Raw genomic sequence first — 10,906 nt, forward strand, 5'->3', positions numbered from 1 at the left:
GGTATTACTCTGAAAGTTTGTATGCAGGTATTAATGCAGACGATGCTATGAATTGCACAATAATCATAATTAAATAAATTACCAAATGTTCCAAAACTTGGTTTAGTGGCGTTGCAGTGTCCCTTGCTATGTGTGACACTGACTGGTTATTAGTATGTTAGCCAAGTTATTTTACAATCGTTCCTTTTACCTCTTAAAGGACCTTCACCTGGTATTTTGTGTGTGTCATTCAGTCTTATGACAATAATTTTCAGTCTATTTTAATGCTTCATACTTCAGAAAATCTTGTTTGAGTGAAACATTTCACCTTTGAACTTGAACTGTGATATTGATTGCTTTGACAGAGTAGCATGTGATAGTCTAAGGTAAACTGATCTGTAGCTAAATACTTATGGACAGTTTACAATAATAGATGATGTGCGGTTTGTCACTTAATAAAGTATAATCTACAAAATTAATTACCTACTTAGTAGTTAGTTAGTAAAACACCTCAGTTAGTTTGAGTGTGCTTTTGAGCTTATCAACAAAACTTAACGCTATACTGCAGTCTGCAGTAATGCTAAGACAAGTCGTAAATAAAAACGCAAACAAATAATTTCATGGACAATGCCTGAATGTTGACTTAAATTATAAAATATAACTTACTTTCTTATCTCAAATAAGCCAGTGTTACTTCTTAGATTTAGGGTACGCCACATTATTAATACATAAAGTAAGATTGGGTACCACGGGGACATATACAAAATTAGTGTGATGTGTCACCCAAAAAGCGGTATTGGATATTAAGGCGATTTTTAACGGTGATTGGTTATACCCATGGGTGTCCGAAATTTTGTCCGAATTGTTTTTTATATAAGCCGATTCCCACTGTCAAGGTTGCACGGGAGTTTATATAACTATGATCGCAAGTGAGATCTCAACCCGGAACCTCTGCAGGTATGTTTGAGTTAAAATACGTTCAATTTGTTAAATGTTTCATAGAATATAGGGGAAATTTATACAAATGTATGAGCAGTGGCTAAGTGACATTCACAATGTTTAGGAGTTACAACAGTTGAACAGCTGCACATAATTGCAAAATTTTGCCAGAAATAAGTTAATCTAATAAATTTGGCGGCAAGTTATTATATAAATCGAAAATTTATTGTGTAAACTGTGATGACTTTATTTGGCAATAAATTACTGTTGAAGACTGCACTAGTTGCAATAATCCAACTCCCAGCTACTGATACTCCGGGTCACCACACGTAGGTATCGATACTCATAAAGGCGCAAAGTATTGAAAGAAAAACACAAGACTACCTTTTCTCAAAATAGCATACATTTTATTGTGGATATTTAAACATAATGAAGGATTAAATTTAATTTAAAAGGTTTTTTTTTGGTAGTCAATACATTTGTTAAAACAAAATCAAAACTGACTTGCTCAGTTTTTTGTTGTTTCAGTGCCATGATAAAAATGACAGAGAAAGTCATAAAAGCAAGAGAGGCAGCAATATGGGGTATGCTGGCAGCTGACGCTGTAGCCATGCCCGTACACTGGTACTATAATCCTCGAGATATCTACGCTGGATATGGCGGCTGGCTGACAGGCTTCGTTGCACCAAATAAGAAACATCCTTCCAGTATTTTGACTTTGTCTGCTGTTGGTAGGTATGCTTTGATAATAAGGCTGCTTCGTAAAATCAAACTTTGTACTTTGTGTCGTTCAAATTTGGAAAAAAGTTAATTTGATTGAAATTGGTGCATTTTTCCTGTACTTGTCAGATCAAAAATCAAAGTTTCACTAGTTTTTACATTTAGATGAACAATTATTACTCAAACAACATGGAGTATGATTGTCTTAAATAAATAATTTATTTTCAGCTGCAAACTTAACACATAAACTTCGTCTTTAGTTTATATTAGATTTAACAATAAAACTATGTGTGACGCTGTGTACTAATAAATCTTGAAATTTGTAGTTATAATGAATTTTCAAAGCTTTTGTAATATAATGTGATAGTGTTTTCATCTTTACTACCGTTAACCATAATTAAATTAATCTTATCTTTTTATAGATGGGTCTGGTCGCACCGGCTGGAATCCGAAATCCCAGGCTGTTGTTGGAAATGTGATTTTACATGACAAACTGAAGTTCTGGCAATCCAATGACAGAAGTATCCACTATCATCAAGGTATGAATATAGAATATAAATATTTGGTGTTTAGATGTTTGATATGGATTCCACTTTCAAATCAGAGACAGATTGTCTGAACACACATGAGTGTCTTAGTCGAAATTATAAACAAGAAGTTAGCATAACAGTTGTCTTGATCTATGTATACCAGATGCGCTAGTTGTTTAATCAGTAAAAAAATAAACTTGTTTTTTTCTGGTTATCATATTGTTGTCAAGGAACGCAGGAGTCTTTGGAGCTCTGCATGTCTGCATGTAAATTATGGTTGAATCGTGCAGTTCAAGATGTAAAAAAATTGCTCAGCTTTTCCTTTCAAAGGGATTTTTTTTTGGCTTTAAAAAAACATGTCAATTTTCCTGAATTTTATTTATTTTTTATGAAATGTATAACATTGCTAAATTAACTTTTTGGAATTAGAAATATCAACAAATTTCTGAAAAGATATTGATTGACCTTATTTAAAGCAAAGATTGTTGCATAGTGGTACCTGAAGTTTCTTTCTGTTGACAACGTTGAACCTTAAGTATAGCAATTTGTTGTGATTCTAACACAACTGGCAACTTGTTTTCTTTTGACAGAGGATTATTTTGAAACAAATCTATGGTGGAGCCTAATGTTTTGATCGAAGCTCAGGTAATTCCAATATATTGTTCCAAATAATGCTTTATAAAGTCTACAAATTATAAATATAGCTTCTCTGTGAAAAACAACACATAAGACAACACTTGAATTAGTTTCTGGATGTGGATGAATGAATTCCAAATCAATTGCAATGATATATATGTAACAGAAACAAATGTGTACGTTTTTGGCATTTTAGTGCAGAGTATAGATTGAAATAGTTCCAATTATACAGACCAATTATACAATTTGTGGTGGAATAAAGCTATGTTTTGTTCAGATACCTCTGACTATTGCCCTTGTGGTTTAATTCCTGAACATCAAGCTTAATTACTATGGCAACCAGCACTTAGCTGGATATTATTTCTCAAAAACTTGAAACTTTTTGCTAAAACTACTTTTTATCTGGGTAAACAAACAAGTGAACTAATTTCAAATCCATTCAAAGTGAAACCAGTCACAATTATGTGAATGAAATTGCAATTGCTGTATGACATGATGTCACAGTTGTTCGTATGTACAGATTAGAATTAGTCAAAAGTTGTGGTGATAAGGATATTGGTGATCTTTTTTTGGGTTGTATTGAAGCGTCATTTGTTATAGACACTTAAGATCTCAACACACAAACAAACTGATGATTAAAATAAAATGATTAAAATCTTTGTTGTTATTATTTAAGAGCATGAGTGTCTATAGCAAATGAGGTTTATAATTTATCAGACAAAATAATATAAAAATTAATCATTATGTTTTCAAGGTATGAAAGCAGGCGAGAACACATTGAATGCGGTAACAGCCATGGAATTCCTTAAAACCATGCAGAGGGTCGACCCAGAAGCCACAAAATCTGAGGAAGAGGTCAGAGGGGCCGTACTGGAGGGATATGTGAAGTTTATGACCACCCCCGGTTCCCATAATGACACATACGCAGAGTCGTTTCATCGCTCCTTCTTCAAGGACTGGGCATCTGCTGACGAGAAGTACACAACTGCAAAGGATCTGCTAAAGTTTACAGAAAACAGGTAGATGTTTACTTTGGGTCTTAGTTTATTTAGTTTTTTTATTGTTACATGAACTCGTTCTAGGAAAAACTTATCTTAATGCATATGTCTAAAGTATAGTCCACACTGGCTGATCAGGGACAAAACTTTCCACTTTAATGACATTATTCTTTGATGGGGGTGTTTTTGAAATGAAAATCCTGTAAAGGGGAACGTGTTGTCTTTGATTAGCCTGTGCTGTCTGGTCAGGCTAATTAGGGACGACACTTAACGTACATTCTTTGAGCTCAGTTTTTCCAGAATAAGGATAATATTCGTCCCCACCATCCCCAGAATAATGTACTTTTAAAGGATACACCATCTGTCTGTTTGTTGACTCAAATTTGTTATACAAGAAATCTGTACTTTTTGATGTACAACTTTTGGCTATTAATTTTTTTTTAGGGGGGGGGGGGGGGGTTTGGGGGTCAAAACTGGCCACACCATGCCACAGGTATTTCATGATAAATAATGACTTACAAGATAAATTACAAAAAAAATAACTGCTTAAAACGCAGGACTCTTTTATAGCAGGACGCTATATAAAAAACTCAAAACTGGACACGCTCCAGGGATGACATGATTGATACAGACATATAAAAAGTAAAAACTAATACAATAAGCCCTGGAATCGCTAGGGTCAAGGGATAAATATTTGATGTGTAACATATAGTGGTTCTGTGGTTAGTTTAAACCTACTTATTTTGGCTTGATTGCATCGAAGGCCTAAGGTTTATATGAAACACTCTAAAGTCGTTTCCTGGGACTAGAACCAGTACTGGGTGTCTATTTGGGGATCTAAAGAATGCTTCCACCATAGGGATCAAACCTGTTACCTCCTTGTTGCTGTGGCAGAGGGGATTTGGTGTCCGCCTATAACCTGGTCCCGTGTTCACAAAACATTTTTTGCAATCGAAAATCGATTTTGCTTGTCATTAAAAATGGATTTCCATTGTAGTTGATAGGCAAAAATGAAAATCGATGTCAGTTAAAATCGATTTTCGATTGCACAATCGTTTTGTGAACACGGGGCCTGGTTTTGTGGTTAAATCATGTGAACAAAGCTGACCATTCCTCATTAGACAGTTGAGCAATCTAGGCCTGGAATGGCATACCCATGTGATCCCTACAAGACCTTGTTGTGCCCCTATTTTATTTTCTTATTTTCTCAATTGTTTGTTTGTAATATGCGTTTGTTCTTTGACCCACTTCAAAACTAGTCACTGTCCATGAATAAATTTCTGTGAGTTTGTGATTTCGAAATTTGTCTTGTTGGTGCAGCAGACGTTACATTTTGTCACTATTTCAGCTTTGAACCAGCAATCATTCCATCTTGGCCTTCTTTTCATGTTGTAGATATAAAGAGAAAACGAAAGGGAAGTCTGACTCACAGCTTGTGGTGATTGGTGCACTCGTCCCAGCGTTACCTTGGATACTCAGAAACTCGCACAAATCAGAAAACGACTGCGCAAGGTCGACCATTGACTTTATAAAGTGTACCCACCCGGAGCGGGCACTCACGCCGTTCATTGACATCTATGCGCGTCTCTTACACGCTGTGATTAACGGACGAGACCTCAAGCAGGAGGTATTGCAAGCGCTCAGTCACTCGGAGCTTGGTGGTCCACGGAAACGGGAAATAGTTCTAAGATACGCAGAGAATGCTGCAGCGTGAGTAATTTGTTTTGTATGCCCCCTTTCAAAGAAGGTGGCCTTACTAACGCAATAAATTTGTTCAATGTTCTAGCACATGAGAAATTATTCACTGGCTCACTGGTAGATAAAATGCAAGGCTGTATGAAATATGATGTTATTAAATACACTTCAATGTCTTGTTTTTATATCTACCCAACAACATGTCAATTTATGCTTAAATGGCATATGTAACAATGACCAAAAAAAATGTTGCTTATTTTATTTGAAAATCATTTTTTCTGTAAGGCAAAAACAAATGAATCAGGATTAGTTAAGAGCAATGACAATTCTCAATATAAGATTTAAGCATAAAGGGAAGAATTAAAAAATTGTCCACAGTAGTTGAACATTTCTGCTGACCTTAATATAAGCTTTATTTATTCAAAAAGAAAACAACCTCTTTGTTCAATCTGGTCCATTTTAGCCATTGCCCTATATTTGTGATTTTTGCAAAATACACTGGACATTAGCGTTTGTTAGTTTAATGTGTTCCTTAAATATCATGAAAGGGGAAACTGGGATGAGGGACAAATTAAACCTTGTAAGAGCTGTATACTTTTCTTTTCCTTTTTATGTCCCCCACTATAGTAGTGGGGGACATATTGTTTTTGCCCTGTCTGTTGGTCTGTCTGTTGGTCTGTTGGTCTGTCTGTTGGTCTGTCTGTTTGCGCCAACTTTAACATTTTGCAATAACTTTTGCTATATTGAAGATAGCAACTTCATATTTGGCATGCATGTGTATCTCATGAAGCTGCACATTTTGAGTGGTGAAAGGTCAAGGTCAAGCTCATCCTTCAAGGTCAGAGGTCAAATATATGTGGCCAAAATCGCTCATTTTATGAATTCTTTTGCAATATTGAAGATAGCAACTTGATATTTGGCATGCATGTGTATCTCATGGAGCTGCACATTTTGAGTGGTGAAAGGTCAAGGTCAAGGTCATCCTTCAAGGTCAGAGGTCAATTATATGTGGCCAAAATCGCTCATTTTATGAATACTTTTGCAATATTGAAGATAGCAACTTGATATTTGGCATGCATGTGCATCTCATGGAGCTGCTCATTTTGAGTGGTGAAAGGTCAAGGTCAAGGTCATCTTTCAAGGTCAGAGGTCAAATATATGTGGCCCAAATCGCTTATTTTATTAATACTTTTGCAATATTGAAGATAGCAGCTTGATATTTGGCATGCATGTGTATCTCATGGAGCTGCACATTTTGAGTGGTGAAAGGTCAAGGTCAAGGTCATCCTTCACAAGGTCAAGGTCATCCTACAATGTCAAACATCATATAGGGGGACATTGTGTTTCACAAACACATCTTGTTTTCTTTTACGATTTTAATGTACAATGTATGGCAAATGAGCAAAGATGACAAAAATGGTATTATTTTGTTGTGGCTTTTCTGGAATGCTTCCTGTTGCATGTTAATTTATATGTTATTAATAATTGTTAGAATATATTATTCCCGTTAATATTAAACCATTTAAATATAATGTCTACAATGAGAAATAAATTAATTACTTGTAAGAGATGTTTTAATTATCATATGTAAAAAAATAAATAAATATTTATTTTTTTAAGGGCAGGGGGGGCCCTACGAAGGGCAGGGAGGAGGTTCATGTTCAGAGACACATACAGAACAAATGTAATCTATACTGTACGCTAAGCTACATACTTTGTGTACTTTATACTTTCATTTGCTTCAGGATCGTCAAAACTATCTTGTGAAATATGCATTTTGATCAATAAATTGCAAATCCATATAATTTTACACGATTTTAGTTTGCTGATTGATTGGAAAGAAAAAATAACATAGGAAATGAAAAATAACTTCTGACCTGTAAGGCTAATGGAAATATTGTCCATTTATTATTTGAGTCGCTTTCCAAGAAAACAAAGCTTAACTCATATGCATAAGTGTTGTTTCAGATGAGCCTGTGTAGTTTTCACATGCTAACCAGGGACAAAAAATACTTAAAAGGCAAAAAGTGTCGTCCTTTATCAGCCTATGTAGGCTGCAAAGGCTAATCTGAGACAACACTTTATGCTCATGCTGTAAGCCACGTTTTCCAAGAACATTGCTCGTTTGTGCTTCTTGTCTGCAAAGGCTAACCTGAAACAACACAGTACGCACCTGCATTAAGCCTAGTTTTCACAGAAAATTACTCATTGGTGCTTCTTGTCAGCACATGCTAATCTGGGACAACACATTAGGCACCTGTATTAAGCCCAGATTTCACAGAATGCAGCCCATTTGCTCCTGTCGTTTTCTAGGCACCCTGCAGGCTCTACGGGTCAACTGGAGGTGTACCAATCAGCGGTGTCTGACCTGGGTATGGCCTGCTACATCGAGGGGGCCCTCAGCTCCATGCTGATGCTGGCGTATGCCTTCGCCGACGATTTTGAAGGGGGCATCCTGATGAACGCCAACTGTGGAGGTAAGTACTGAAGTGGGTTTATGTAGTCAGAATATGCGTGATCTTACCCACATTAGAATTGTACTATAACATAATTGAAGTGGTTTTATCTAGTCAGAATATATTTTGTCTCTGATGAACGCCAACTGTGGAGGTAGTTAAGTATTGAAGTGGGTTTATGTAGTCAGACGAGTCTGGTCAGACCCCTGTTAGATTGTACTGAAAACATAATTTTCTATTAAGCAATTTATTTGTCAATAGACAATAATAAAGGGATGGTGCAGCAATTTTGTTAGCTCGACTATTATATATGAAAAATATATAGTGGAGCTATCCTACTCACCCTGGTGTCGGCGTTATCGTCTGCGTTAGCGTTAGCGTGCAAATGTTAAAGTTTTCGTACTACCCCAATTATTAGGCCCCCCTTCGAAGAAGAGGGGGTATATTGCTTTGCACATGTCAGTTGGTCTGTCGGTCGGTCGGTTCTGTCGGTCGGTCCGTCCACCAGGTGGTTTCCATATGATAACTCAAGAACGCTTGGGCCTAGGATCATGAAACTTCATAGGTACATTGATCATGAATGGCAGATGACCCCGATTGATTTGGAGGTAACTAGGTCAAAGGTCAAGGTCACGATGACCCGAAATAGTAAAAGGGTTTCCAGATGATAACTCAAGAACGCTTAGGCCTAGGATCATGAAACTTGATAGATAGATTGATCATGACTGGCAGATGACCCCTATTGATTTTCAGGTCACTAGGTCAAAGGTCAAGGTCACAGTGACCCGAAAAAGTAAAATGGTTTTGGGATGATAACTCAAGAACGCTTAGGCCTAGGATCATGAAACTTGATAGGTTGATTAATCATGACTCGCAGATGACCCCTATTGATTTTCAGGTCACTAGGTCAAAGGTCAAGGTCACAGTGACCGGAAATAGTAAAATGGTTTCTGGATGATAACTGAAGAACGCTTATGCCTAGGATCATGAAACTTCATAGGTAGATTGATAATGGCTGGCAGATGACCCCTATTGATTTTCAGGTCACTAGGTCAAAGGTCAAGGTCACGATGACCCGAAATAGTAAATGGTGTCCGGATGATAACTCAAGAACGCTTATGCCTAGGATCATGAAATCTTCATAGGTACATTGATCATGACTCGCAGATGACCCCTATTGATTCAGGTCACTAGGTCAAAGGTCAAGGTCACGGTGACCCGAATTGTAAATCCCCCCATCCTCACCCCCCCCATTTTTTCTTTTTAAACATCATCTAATAAATTACCCCACCCCACATTATACCCCCCCCTCTCACCCCCCCCTACCCCCCCCTCCAACCCCCCAATTATTTTTTTCTAAACATCATGTACTAAATTACCACACCCCCACATTATACCCCCCTCTCACCCCCCTCCTCCCTTCCCCCCCCCCCCCACCCCCAATTTTTTTTTTTTCCTTTTTATTTTGAAAGATCGTCTTATAAATAATTGAATATGAACAATTTCCCATGATGGCTTACGTTATACTGTCAAGCACTCGAATAGTCAAGCGCGCTGTCCTCTGACAGCTCTTGTTTTTTTCCCCAATATTAGATTAAATTTGCTGCAAATAAAAACATCGGGTCACCATACTTATTTTAATTTTTCCAATTACATAACATGCAATTTTGTATTAAAACTACAAAATTTGTACTTGAGTCAAAACTGACTTTAATCATTACATAAAGTTAAAACTAGCAAATAGTCTGTAGTTTTTAAGCTTTAGTTCACTAATTTATAATGAATGAAAACAGACATTAGACATTTAATGCATGGCATTACAGCAATTGTAAGAGACTTTGCATGGTGCACATGGGGCCAAAAAGGGGAGGGACATACTTCAGAAATTGTTATCTCTATTTACAAATGTATAAACATGTGCGTACAGATAATCAGGGACGATCCTTTCAACTTTAATGGAATTATGGCAAAGGAGTGACTACCTTTTAAAGAAATACAATAAAACCACTGCACAGGCTTTTCTGGGACAACAATGAATGCACATGTATTAAGTTGATTTTTTATTGATCAAGCCTCATTTACCTTAAAAATTGTTATCTAACCCTTTCCCTCTCAGAAGCAAAGTGAAAATGGCTTTTGTGCAACCAGCATCAAACCAGAACAGCAACTAACTCGCAGGTCTGTTCAGGTTTTATGCTGTTTGCTGTTCATCAGTATCTAAGGGTTGGAATTGAAGCCTTTAAAACTTGAATTTAGTAAGAAAGGAATTTGATTGAATTTAACTTTCTAAGGGACTACAAATGCATAAAAATACTTATCTTAGTGGTAAGGGTTATGGTTTCTTCTCTCCAGGTGAGAATTGTCACAGTGGGTGCAGCGTTAGGGGCTTTACTGGGGGCACATGCTGCCAACAAGGGGAGGGACATACCACAGAAATACAAGACAGACTTTACTTCAAAGACAGTGTGATGGACTTGTTACAACAGATGAACAATTCTTCAAAATGTAACATTTGTTAGTTAGTTGTGTATGGCATTTGTATTAGAATCAACAAGGAAGCTCCATACCTCAGAAATACAAGAAGGCCTATGTTGGAAAGACAGTGGTGAGGATTTGTTGGAACAGATGAACTAGTCTTCAAAATCTAATATTTATGCCCCCCCTTCGAAGAAGAGGGGGTATATTGCTTTGCTCATGTCGGTCAGTCGGTCGGTCTGTCGGTCCGTCCACCAGGTGGTTGTCAGATGATAACTCAAGAACGCTTGGGCCTAGGATCATGAAACTTCATAGGTACATTGATCATGACTCGCAGATGACCCCTATTGATTATGAGGTCATAGGTCAAAGGTCAAGGTAACGGTGACCCGAAATAGTAAATGGTTTCCAGATGATAACTCAAGAAAGCTTATGCCTAGGATCATGAAACTTGATAGGTAGATTGATCATGACTCGC

The 10,906-nt window shown here is 37.0% G+C and overlaps 1 pseudogene; it reads left to right on the forward strand.

The window, feature by feature from the left end:
• Window positions 1-777: 777 nt before the first annotated feature.
• Window positions 778-10,437, forward strand: LOC127834619 (uncharacterized; annotated as a pseudogene).
• The last annotated feature ends 469 nt before the right edge of the window (window positions 10,438-10,906 follow it).

The sequence above is a fragment of the Dreissena polymorpha genome, chromosome 6, assembly GCF_020536995.1.
Source record: "Dreissena polymorpha isolate Duluth1 chromosome 6, UMN_Dpol_1.0, whole genome shotgun sequence".
NCBI classification, from domain to species: Eukaryota; Metazoa; Mollusca; class Bivalvia; order Myida; family Dreissenidae; genus Dreissena; species Dreissena polymorpha.